General features: G+C 43.8%; 1 protein-coding gene across 27 annotated transcripts in view; it reads left to right on the top strand.

Annotated features, from left to right (window-relative positions):
- LOC144281191 (uncharacterized) overlaps window positions 1-13,219 on the top strand; it is a 388,757-nt gene that overhangs the window by 38,871 nt on the left and 336,667 nt on the right. For 3 of the 27 annotated variants that reach the window (XR_013349694.1, XR_013349679.1, XR_013349673.1), the window contains exon 4: window positions 499-575. The exons of the other annotated variants lie outside the window; for them this stretch is intronic. The gene's annotated coding sequence lies outside the window, so the exon portion shown is untranslated. The remainder of the gene's footprint in view (window positions 1-498; window positions 576-13,219) is intronic. 27 annotated transcript variants of the gene reach the window in all.

Raw genomic sequence — 13,219 nt, forward strand, 5'->3', positions numbered from 1 at the left:
GTGTTGTTTATGGGGAAAGATGTTGAAGGCAGCCCAGTATCTCATCACTGGGGGAGTGGATAGTTAAAATGTTTGCATATGACAAGGTAGTATGCCCTAGGACAGTGGGGCTAAATATTGGTGGACCTTAAAATATAGTACTGAGTTAAAAAGTAGAAAATAGAATGAGATCCGTAGCACCATTCCATGTGTGTACAATACAATGCATACTTTACAAGAAAACATAGACACAAGGTGCGTTAAACACATGAGAATAGTCTCCATGCTGGGGTAGGGTTAGGATTAAGGTTAGCATTAGGGGTTAGGAGGGCAATGAGTCAGAAATGGGCATTAAGGGGGAGAAATTATTAAAAGAGAATGTGTGCAGACTAACGATAATAATGTGCCCTAGACTGGAAAGCATGGTTAATTTAAAACTTTAGATCTTAAGAAATGAAGAAGGAAAAAGTAGAGAAATCTCCATTTAAAAGTTGCCAACTCCTGTGCTTTTCTTTCTAGGTGGAATCAGGAAAACATTTTGGAGCAGATCTTATTCCTTTCAGAAAACAGTTGAGTGAGGACTCTGTAATGTAAGCGTAAGGCCAACTCTTGTGGCTTCACCAAGTCAGTCCCTCCTAGCACTAGTGGATTGGGTTGCTGTGGGGTAATTTGTGTAGTGGCAAAAATCTTCCTTTAGGAGGAAAGGAGGAAAGGATTGAAACTCTAAGTTTTCTTTTTGGGAACAATTTTGGGAACAAGATTGGATTGAGAGCGTTTGGGCTAAGTTTCCTCCAAACCATATGTTCCCAGGGAGAACTCAGTGGAATTTGCTCTGGACCCAGGCTCAGGGCCAGGGCTATGGACTGCCAGGCACTGCAGGGAGGAGGGCGGAAGGGCTGGATTGGGTATAGAGTTAGGCTAAGGCTAGGAGCTCCTAGTTCCGGGGAACAATAGCTGAACATATGAGGGTAAAACAAAGACCTTAGGAAACCAAGCTTGGGACATCCTTGGCCAAGCCCAACTCTGGAGTAGATGGGATTGTTCCTTTTGAAGAAAGTACTGTTTGCATAGGGAGCTGGACCCGACAGGGTGTTATCACTGGTGTGCCTTTAGGATATATCTATTTTTGAAAGGAATCAATGTGGCCAAAACAAAAGCCATAGCAGTCAAAACCTGGGCTTTCAGTGGTGGATAAATGTGATTCTCAGGTTCTCGGTTTACTTGGTGTTTGAAAGTTGAAGTAACCCTTTTGGTTCGAATGAACATGGACAATTCTAGGCAGAGAAAATCCAAAGGAAGAGAATCTGGATATCCTGATTACTTGGGTAAGACTTAAATGGTCAATTCAAATATTAAGAAGAAAAGTGAGTGTCTTGGTAAAGCTGGTAATAGCAGTTACACATCCCAATTCTAGTACTTCAGTAAACCATATAGAGTACCCAATACGTGCCAGGCATGGTGCTAGAAAATGAGATAGATTCAAGATGACTAAGATATGACTTTCTCCTGGAGATCACAGTGAGATGATTTCATGTAACAAGGAGTCAAGCTCCTTGGGGTTCACTGTGATCTTCTTTGTAAAGTGAGGATAAAGACTGGAGCACATCAGTCACTGACCTGGAGTGTACCCTCTATAAAGCTTAGCATGACCATAAATTCTGCTGTAAGACATCTTCCAGGAAAAGCAAGTACACTTCAAAGATAGTGCCACCATAATACCCCAGTCACTCATTTAATTATCTATTGTGGAGCTCTGTTGGCATTCAGAGATGCCTGGGAAGGTGGTGTGGCACTGCTCAGGCCTTGTTGTAGCACTGGGTCAGGACAATTGTTGGAAGGGCATCTCTGAAAGAGTTCTCTTAAACTTCTGGGAAAGAAAGTCTTCACCTTGCAGGGACCTCTGTGGTTCTCTCTCTCTCTTTGGTCTGTTTGTTCTCTCCTTGCCTGTCATAATTGTGTTTACATACTACCCAACCCTTCCCATTAAAAATGACAGAGATGGTGGGGCCTTAATGAATCATTCTCTAGGCATCCAAGTCACAATAATCAATTATAGCTCCCTGTCACTAGGACAATGATCTCTGAGAATCAGTGATCTTTACATAAGCGTGTTAAGAGATCCTTTAGGAGGGGGTATGGACTCTCTCTCCTTTGGTATATTGTTTCAACAAGAAGCCACATGCCTATGAGGCCCTTCGCTCATGGGACTTGAAGCTTTGAGTCACAGATCAGCAGTATGGGAGTAAAGAGCACCTAGGGGATTCATTGAATCCTGCCTGAGGGAATGTATCAGGTGAAATTGAAGGGTGTTTCCTAGGGAAGGCTGCAGTGTTTGGGGCTTTGCTTTCTTCCTCTCCCTGAAGAATCTCCCCTTTCATCTCATCTCCGTCCATCTCCAGTTGGGGTTGGAGAGACCTGGCCAATGTGGGGGTGGACTTAGGGAGTTAGCTGGCTATCATGGTGGTAAGTATCTTAGGGCAAAAGAGAAATGAGGATCCCATTTAAATAAGAGATTCCAATGGGATTGAATACAGGAAGGAATTACTCTAGGAAGCCTATGTGTGAATGGGAGCAAGCAGCTATTTTAATTTGGGAAAAGAGAGGAGAACATAGAACCTTGATTTTGAACAGGGAGAGGTACCCAGAACTTCCACTGATGAAGTGGTGACCTCATGGTGCATGAGTTCAGAGTATAGGGTTAGGGTTGACACCAAGCAGCATTGCCCTCATGTGGTCCCTTTCTGCCTGGTCTGCTGAAGAGTCTGGCATGGGTGCTGCAATTCTCTGTAGACTTTGGGTGGAGGGTAAGTTGGGTATGTCTATTTGTAAAAATCTACATGCGGAGGAATTCACAGAAGAGTGATCACTGGGACACAGGGGTCCTCCTTGGACTTGCCTGTGTTTGTTGCTAGCATGTTCTGGTCTTTGAGGCCTTCAGCCTCTACCTTCTTCAGCTCTTCATTTGGGCTCTGTCCTCTGTATCAATCCCCATGGAGGCAGGAAGAACCAAGTGAGCTCCACTGTCTCCTCCCTCTCCTCTCCACCTGATGAGGGCCTGCTCCCAAGATCTTCCTAGGTCTAGATCAGGTCCCCCAGAGATGACCAATGGGCTTCCATGTCCCCTCACTCAGGTCAGGGTCATTCCATCCTTGTTCTTAGTTATTGGACTAAATGGCCAGGCTTGTACGTTTGCATCTCATTTAATATTTTTACAATCCAGTGGAAGAACATTAGTATCCCAGTTTTATGGATAAGAATACTTAGGCTCAGAAATTGTAAATAATGTGCCCAAAGTCAGATAAATGATCTATCTGAGGTTTTGTCTTGAATCTGTCAGATTCTACATTTTTTGCTTCTTTCTACCACTCTTTTAAGCTATTTGCTGGTATGGATTAGGTAGTTTCTTTCTTCTTAACTTGAATTCTTGGGTTGTTCATCAGTTCCCCACCAGAGGCCTCTTCGGCTCTTATGTCCACTCCACACAGAAAGAAACTTTTAAGATAGGCCAACTGGCCCATGCTTCTAGCACATGCCAATCTGTGAAATCAAGTGGTAAATGTTAGTAGATCTTGGCTGGGAATTTTTCAGCTAAAGGATTCTCTCTTTTCGTGATTATGCAGTTTTGTCCTTCAATATATTTAATCTCCCTCCCCCCCTTGGATTTCAGAATGAAGCTTTTCCTACCATTGCTGGCTAATTGAAGATTATCTTCGTTATAAAACAATTGGTTAAAAATAGCTACTATCATTTGCAGCAATTTGTCCCTGAGACCAGGATTGTTTTTTTCTTTTGAAACAGTAGAATCAAGACAAAATATTGAAATAAATTGGAAGCTGAGAATGATAGAAAATTGCAATGGTCACCCTCTACTTCAAATTTTCATCTTACTAAAATTAAATTGTTGTTCTTATCAGTTGTCTTTATAATTAGTAAATGTACTGATTTACTAATAACCAATTGAAAAATCTGTTTTTGGGTTAGGGTTGCATATCTTTCATTTATAAAGAGCTCATCCACTAAAAATAGTTGAAAAACACCGCATTGATGAACCTCTGAAAGCCAGTAATTCTCCTTCACTCTCGCAGTCCCACCCTTGACCCCCTGCCTGCTTGCTTGTGCTCCAATCTTCATAGCTTGACTTTGACCCCAGCAAGTGGGGATCTCCTTAATTCCCTTCTTGATATTTTGAACCTTGTGTGAGATTTTTAACCTCAGTATCTGCCACTTTCTGAGGACAAGACTTACTTCTTCAGCCCACCCTTGCAGAAGCAGCTTCTTCTGAGGCTGATCCTGCGAAGGAATCCTGAGCTCGATCCCCCCTTGGGAGGTGTGGACTAGTCTAACTCTCTGTTGATTGGTGAGGGCCATCTGGAAGCCCCAAGATGGGTGCCTTGGTTTATATTGTTCCTGCTTTCATGTGGCAAGTCTGCACAAATGCTGAGAAGCAGGCTTCCTGGCTATGGCACCCACCACTTATTACCCAACCATTTTTTGGGCCATTTAAAACATGAAAGTTTGCACTCTTCAAATAAGGCAGTATTGGAGGAAACACAGAGTTCCTGACTCTATGCCATGAGCTGTGCTAGGTGGTTCCTTGTGCATTTTCTCTTGTTTGCTTCTGGCTTGAACTAAGTGGCATAAACAAAACTAAGAACCCATTAGAGAGCACTTGTGAGATTGGGTCGGAGAAGTTTGCTTTTATAGGGGAAGAAGTAAAAGGAAGTATTTGCCACCAGGGCAGGGATTTATTTATTCTGCTGGTGATTCTCACATTACACCTAAGGGCTCTGATGCCTTTGGAGAGCCCTGAAGGATTCTATATACACGGGTGGGATCACTGGCACTTTGAACAGAGCCGGGGGGATGATTTCTGAAAATGTTCAGGGCATCCTCACTTGCCAAAGGACAAACAACATGAGAAAGCATGATTCCTCTGTTTTCAAGGAGCTCACAAGCTGGCTTGGAAGAAAAGGCATGATAGTACAAGATCATTAAAGGTACTAGACAGCATGTGGTATGCATGGCCCAGACCACTGGGGCCCAGGAGAATGAGTCCTCCATGCTGGGGACTGGGAAACCACTCTGGACAGTAGGGCTGTTCTGGACCAAGTTTGTTGGGGCACTTCTTTGTGTTCTTTGCTTTTTGCACATTTTTTCATTTCTTGTGCAGAGACTTTGTTTCCATAGTACTTTCTGGTTCTGTTCCTTACAAGGAGAAGAGATTTATTCAGGTTACTTTAAGCACTGGGTAGTGGGCATAGGGGATGGTATGAAAGTTTATTAGGAATTGAGGAGGTAATAAAGGTAATGGGGAGCTTATGATATTTAACCATTCTGTGACACAATTCTTCTAATGGGATTAGTATTAGTAACCACTTATTGGGTTTTTGTAAAAGAAATGAATAGGATGATCCGTATATTGCTTAGCTTAGTGGGTGGCACCCAGGAGATCTTCAAAACATGTGATTTCTATTATTACTGATAATTTCTGGTTTCTTATAACTTTTACTTGGTGGAAGCTCCTGTGGCTTCAACTGTAAATTCTCCTCAATGTCTCTGTCTTGACATCAGGGCTTTCAAACTCCTTTCAATTTCACTTTTTCTTGTCTTTGCCTGACTTTCTCATTTCCACCAATGTTCTTAACAGAGAATCTGATTGTCTTAGTTCATGGCTTTGGTTGGGTCATGTCATATGTGACTGGCCATTTCATTAGCAGGCTTCCATTTGTTCCATGGCCTCTTCTGGTCTAAACTTCAGAGACTGTTGGCAGGAAAGAAAAAAGCATACATAGAAGGGAGTGTGGACATGGCATGTTGGGTGGAGGGGCTCTTGGTGTTGTTCTGTTAATCCCTTATAGCCTATAGCCTAACATTGTATAGATATTTGCCCAGTTCAGATCTATACACAATCTCTTATGCTCAGGGCTGAGAGATCACACAGATGAGAAATATACGGTCCCTGTGAGACCTCTCCACCAGGAAGTAGTTTTGTGGTGGAGAAAACAAAGTGCCTGGAGATTGTAATGTATGTTAGCTTCTGAGAGCAGAGTGAAGGGACAGGCTGTAGAGGTCAGTGGTGGGCCCCGAAGGCCAGTGGGTCAGGAGCTGCCTCCTGGAAAAAGATCCTGGAGAGGGCTCTGGGAGTCTTGTAGGCAAGTGGCAGCAAATATGCCAGATTTTGTGCTAAATGGGTTGATTACTTTTTTAGAATATGCCACTGATTTAAGTACTCCCCCTGTTTAAATTACACATATGAAAGAATGGATGCTCAGAAAGGTTAAGTGATCTGCCTTAGGTCTCACAGTGCTAGTATGTGGGAAAGGAGTGTTTCAAAGCCAGGTATGAAGGTTCCTACAAGAGCAAGGACATGAAGAGAAGACATAGTTTAAGCTCATTCTACCAGGAAAGGCCCTTCAGTCCATTTGGCTGGAGCCCAGCATGCCTGCTGAGGAGTATTGGGGAGCAACTGGAAGGTGGGTTGGAAAAGACTGTGGAGGATCCTAAATACTGAGTAGACTGAGGTTGGAACAAGAGTCTAAATGTGAGCCCTTGGCACTGAGTCTTGCATGTTGTGGAGTTCAGAAGATTTTTTTTTTTTTTTTTTTTTTTAAGGGAAAGGGACTTAACTGCTAGGCAGAATGGTTATCAGGACATTTTCTGGGCTGCCGTCTTGGGTACCCTAGCCTTGTTCCTTGGCTTTGCTCTTCCTCCCAATCAGCCCTTGCTTCACATGGACATCTGAGTGGTTGTCCTCAAAACTAGGCCTCTTCATATCACTCTTTTGCTTCATGTCTCCCAATGGCTTCCTTGAGCTCTCAGAGAAAGTTCAAACTCTTAAATACAGCATTAAATAACCTCTAATCTGGACTGATCCCATGTCCTTGTTCCTTCCTTGATGTTTCTGAAGCTGTCACATTGAACTGCACACCTGTACCTCAACAGGATACCTATTTTCAAGGCTCTGTGTGATTGACAGGCTCTCCTCCATGTTCTGCCTGGAATGCCATCCTTTATTCATTAGCATTATTGGTTAGGTCCCTTTACAGGGACAACAACATGTCAAACAGACTCTTTTATTTCCATTTTACAGATGAGTAAACTGAAGTTCAGAGAGGTTAAAATGTTTGTCCAGGGTCACAGAACTAGAGGATCAGAGGCAGGATTGCAACCTAGACAGCCTGACTCCAATATTTGTATATCTTAGCACTCTCTCTTTTTTTTTTTAATTTTTAAAATTTATTTATGATAGTCACAAATAGAGAGAGGCAGAGACATAGGCAGAGGGAGAAGCAGGCTCCATGCACCGGGAGCCCGACGTGGGATTCGATCCCGGGTCTCTAGGATTGCGCCCTGGGCCAAAGGCAGGCGCTAAACAGCTGCGCCTCTCTTAGGGATCCCTTAGCACTCTCTTCTGTGGTGTCTCTCCTTGATTTTTTCATTGGATGGGCTCTTATTCTGCATGGCCCAGATCAGATGTCTCTTCTTTGGCACTTTCCTTGATTTGTCCCTCACCCCCAAGTCCCTCTGTCAGATGGTCACTCCACAGAGTTCTGCTCAATTCTCTAATAGCATTTCTCACCTCTTCTCTCAGTTTTTGTTTCTAGAGTTCTGTTATGGACTGAATGCTTGTGTCCCTCCCAAGTTCATATGGTGAAGCCCCAACCCTCAGGGTGACTGTATTTGGAGGTAGGGCCTTTATGGAGATAAAGTTAAATGAAATCATAAGGTTGGGATCTTGATTCAATGGATTAGTGTCCTTATCAGAAGAGACTAGAGAGCTCACTCCCTCTCTCTCTACCTTGTGAGGTCACAGTATGTAGGCAGAGGTCTATAAGCCAGGAAGTGAGCTGTTAGGACTGCGGTAAATTAACATTTGTCAAACGGAGTATAAGGTGCTGGATGGTGACCCTCAGTTCAATAATGGATCACAGGAGAAATTGAAAAAGAGTGTATTACTCCCAGGTCCTGAAGGAAGAACCTGGCTTGAGGGGCCACATAGGGTGGTTAAGGTAGAGTGCAGATGGGAGGGCGGGGCTGGGACTCTGGTCTTTGTTAGGGTCTGTGGGTGGAACATGTGTGGTTTCCAGGCGAGCGGTGTGTTGGTCAGTTCAAAGCAGAACAGGGTATGGGCTCTTCTTTAGGGGCACGTAAGGCAAACAGACACTGGGAGGCAGGGGGGCTGTTGCTCACAAGGGCTGTTGGGGACAGCCAATCAGGAACTCACATTTGCTTGGGACTCTGCTGCTGCATCTTGCTTCAGGGACTAGAGTCAGTGTAGGTCCCTGCAGGCCACTTGGCCTCACAGAACGGATGCCGAGGTGGCAACCCCATGAGTAGCTTAGTTCAGTTCTCAACAAGAGCCTTATCTGGAACTGATCCTGAGTGATTCTGATCTGAGACTTCCTGCCTTCATACCTGTTGTTTAAGCCACCCAGTCTAGGGTATTTTGTTAGGGCAACTCAAGCAGTCGCATAGAATCTCTTTCCTCCCTGATTGTGTCTCCCTTCTGGAATGTGAGCTACTGATTGGTGGAGATGCTTTCTGTTGCTGGCCCTGGATTCCTGGCCTCCAACTTGGAGCTTATTGACAGGGATCAGAGCATGCTGGAGGCTCAGGGGTTGTGGAATCCTGCTTTACTGTGCCCTCAGCACCACAGTCCCCAGGGTCCCACCACTACAAGTGGACCAAAACCCTTCCCTGCTCCTGCCCATGTCACCTGGGCTCTGGGACCCTGGCACTCCAGATGTGGGGCTGCCTCTTCTTCACAGAGCTTCCCCTGGCTGCTGATTTACTAGCTTCTCACAGAGGGCTTGGCGGCCCGTTGTCTCCTTGGGCCCTCGTAAAGCAGCCCCTCCCCTTAGCCCAGTGCCAGCAGCCGCCCTGCCGACTGCCTGGGCAGAATTTATGACAAGGATTCATCAGATTAGGAGGCACGGATGGGGTAGTTCTTCCTCTATGTGCAGAATGCAGTCAGACAGCATTGTAGGCCCTTCTGCATGCTGAGCAAACCCATGTGGTAAGCGTGGCATTATCTGACCTCGGTTGTTTGGAAATGTTTTGATTAGACAAGAAATAATTTTTAAAATGTTCTGGAAGCAAATAGAAATTTAACTCTCTCAAGCCCATTTGTGCTACCTCCTACCCAGCTTTGGGAGTTTCCAGTGGTCTGCTCACAATGGTTTTTTCTTTATCAGGACCCAAAGGCAGCCTGGGCTTTAGCCCAACCTCTGCTTCCTCTTTTAAGAATGTAATATTCTCCCCAAATCCTGATGGCCACTCATCTACTCTCTACTTGTTGAGTGTCCATGAAAGGGAGCTCACAGCCTACCTACCCTCCCCCTCTGGCCATCATCCTTTTCATGGTTAGACTAGTCTGCTTCATAAGAAGTTCTTTAAAGCTTAAGAAACATTTTTGCCTCTCTCTTGCTCTTGTCTCCACTGGCCCTTCTCTGCCACCTCGGGCAGCGACTAAAACAATACAGATCAAGCTTCATCTTTCACATGGCAGTTTTTCACCTATTTGTAGATAGCAGTGTGTCATATTCATCAAACATTTATCAAGAAGTTGCTCTTCTGGGCACAATGGATGGAGATATGAGTGCAGGATGACTGATGTGATTTCACAGCTGTGTCCTGCACAACTCCAGGGGCTCCACTCACAGAGACCACAGCCTGTGCATGTGGGGCTGTCTGCACAAAAAGTATACATTCTCATCCCTGAGGCCCTCGCAGATTACTCAAGGGTCTTCTGAGGCTTCTGAGTCTTGCAGAACCTCCTGGGCTCTCTTCCTATTATGTCCTCTTAGTCATGGCCCCGAGGATACTCACCCTTTTGTTCTTTCTCTCCTGTGTATATGCTTATCTGTCAGGGTCCCTCTGCAAGTGGGATCCATTAGAGTGATTTAGGACTATCATCTCCAGCCTGGACTTTGAACTTGTGTTAATGCAGCCATCAGGAAGAGCTGTTTGTTAAGGTTTTGCTTTAGTGAGTGATTTTCTAGAGACCAACAAGACTTGGAGATCTGTAGGATTAAGGGAAAGAGCTATATACCCTTCGGCAACATATGACATGGGTTCAGCTACATTTGGCCTAACATGTGCCATTCAGGATTATAATTATCCACTTAAGTATTTGTCTCGTTTATTGGCTTCTTTGTAGGAGGAGCTAAGTTTTATTTTTGTGCATCTTCTGCAACAGCAGAGTGTCTGTCTGGCTACTGGCAGTTACTTGGTAAATGTGAAATAAATGACAACTGCTATGTTCATGTCTCTTTCTAGGTACTGTAATGCAAAAATTTGTGGCACAGCTCTCACAAAGACTTTGACAAGGATTTCTCATGATATGATCAATGAATGACTAAGCAGTGAATTTTGAGAAGTTGATTTTGGGGGATGCAGTGCTCCCAAGTGGTGTTTACCATCTCATGGACTTTGCTGTGCCCAGTGAATGGCCATGGGCTTACCAGCAGCATGAGTGCCCCACCCCCTCCTTTTTAGCTTGGTATTCTGCTCTTATTTATGTTTTTCTTCAGTGCCGGCTTCAGCAGCACATATATTTATTTTATTCTTCAAATTTTTGTTTGAATGCTAATTAGTTATGGTTTCTAGAGAATTCAGTAATTTATCACTTATATATTGGTTTCTAAAGAATTCAGTAATTTATCACTTACATACAACATCCAGTATTCAACACAACAAGTGGCCTCCTTAATACCCATCACCCAGTTGCCCTAATCCCCCACCCACCTGCTCCATCAACCTTCAGTTATCTACCTTTAAGAGTCTCTTATGGTTATGTGTCCAATAGTGCCCTCTCTCTGTTTTCCCCCTCCCATATATTCATCTTTTTTCTTTTTTTCATCTGTTATTTCTTAAATTCCATATACGAATGAAATCATATGGTATTTGTCTTTCTCTGAAAGACTTATTTCACTTAGCATGATACACTCTAGATTCATCCACGTCATTGCAAATGGCAAGATTTCATTCTTTTTAATGGCTGGGTAATATTGCATTGTGTTTATACACCACATCTTTTTTATCCACTCGTCAGTTGATGGAGATTTGGACTCTTTCCATAGTTTGGCTATTGTTGATAATAAACATCGGGGTTCATGTGTCTCTTCAAATCTGTATTTTTGTATCCATTGGGTAAATACCTAGTAGTGCTATTGTTGGATTGCAGGGCAATTCAATTTTTAGCATTTTGAGGAAGATCCATACTGTTCTCCAGAGTGGCTTACTAGTTTGTATTCCCACCAGCAGTGCAAGAGGGCTCCCCTTTCTCTATATACTCAAGTACCTTTTCTGATCTTAGTAGTGGCACACACCGGGGATGAACTTGTAGATATTTCTGGAAACCCTTGATTTTTAGGGATCATTTGAGGTTCAAAGAAGAAAATGTTTTGTGGAACTTGGCTTTTGATTGAGCCCTGGTATGCCCACGGATACAATCATCAAGCTTTGGGAGTTGTAAAGGTCCATGGGGGCAAGATAAAAGGGTCACTGGATTCCCTTGGAGGTCACAAAGCCTTTATCAGGTCGCCTGCATGTTGGCACCTATATGAACAAATCAAATACATCCAAAATATCAGAGTTAAATAACCAGATGGAAAAGAATAAGGAGGGTGAGACTTTCCAGGGAAGGGAGGAAGGAGGGAGTGAAGGAGATAAGTTCTTGATGGAAGGCAGGTGTCGGTTCAGCCTGTCGGTTCAATCGGACCTGGTCAGGTCCCTAGGTCCACAAGTGCCTTCGTGATCTCTTAGAGCCAGTCATAAACTCTGACAGCTCTCCTTCCTCCACCCCAGCTAATTCCTTCCTGGTGCCCCAGACAGAGGCAGAGCTAGACCTTGAATTTGGTGCTCCTGACATCTAATCCTGCAGTTTTCTACAGAAACCTATGTGGCTGCATTTTTCACTCACTCACCGGTGCTTATGTCATGATTTTATCCAGCTTTGGTCACTCCTAATCATTGGGCTGGAGGAAGGCCACTCCACTCCATTTTAGATGAAGACAAGACCAAGCCACCTCGGTTTTTTATATCCTTCCATTCCTCTCATCCCCAGCTTCTCTGTTTTGTTCCAGAATATCCATAACTTGTTTTTATAGCATTTTATAAATTTAGCTTGGTGTTGAATTCATACTAATACTTGGAAAGTACCTTAATTTTATAATTAAAAATGAAATGACTCATCCAACCTTCTCTTTCTCTCCCCACAAATAATCTGGCCATAAAACAAATCTCTGCTATTAAGTGGTATTTATTTAATTGTGATTTGCTGTAGAGCTGTTTAAGAGGGGGTCATTAGGTTAAAATCATTGTGCTTGTCGTCTGAGCAGAGGATAGAGGCTGTCTTGTGCTGACTTACGTTTGGGTGTGTTTTCTCTGACGCTGAGCTAACACAGCCGTGTTTACATTATGTGCATTTTCTAGTTGCTGACATTTTTTGTTCCTCCAGAAGGAAAAAGACACAGCACAGAAGAATGACTATTTGATGTGCTAGGTCAGGTCAAGCTGGACCAATGGGTGATACTTTCCACTTGCATTAACTGCATTTTCTTCCCATCTTTCCAATTTTCTTCACCCCCAAGTCAAGGTTGAAGAAGGAACCAGTTATATCAGATGGTCTGAATTCTTTGTAGCTTATACTGAGAGTGTCTGAGGTTGGATAGAGTCTTGAGGGGCTAATAAACCAAACTATTTGGCCTTAGGCACAGACCAGCCAAATACCACCTGGGACCTTGGTTTTCTCCAAATGGATAGGAGTTTGGAGGCCCAACTAGAGTCGGTTTTTTTTGTTTGTTTGTTTGTTTTTTGTTTTTTGTTTTTTTTTGAAATGTTGAAACAAGGCAGTTTACATATAATACAAAAGGGTGTTCAGGGCAGGGCTTACCATAAGACTCCCTTGGGAGCCTTTCCTCAAATAGTTTTTCCAAAGTCCTTCATCATCTTCCCATTCAGAGCCCTCTTGGCTTTGCATTTTCTAGGCAGATGTGAGAAATGTCACCACATTTCCAAAGAGGAACTGAACAAGACAGATGGGCTCTACCCCAGCGGGACACCTGGATGGCAGCCTTATCTAGAGTCAAAATGGGACCGCATGTGCCTGCCTGTTTATTTATCCTCCTCCTGTTTGGAGACTTTCCCTGATTAATTACTTTCTAGTAATCGAGGCTGCTAACTAATGTCTCATCTGATTAACCTGTAGTTTGGCTCTTGGTCCCAGAGGGTGGGCTGG

This window comes from Canis aureus, chromosome 12 (assembly GCF_053574225.1).
Source record: "Canis aureus isolate CA01 chromosome 12, VMU_Caureus_v.1.0, whole genome shotgun sequence".
NCBI lineage: Eukaryota > Metazoa > Chordata > Mammalia > Carnivora > Canidae > Canis > Canis aureus.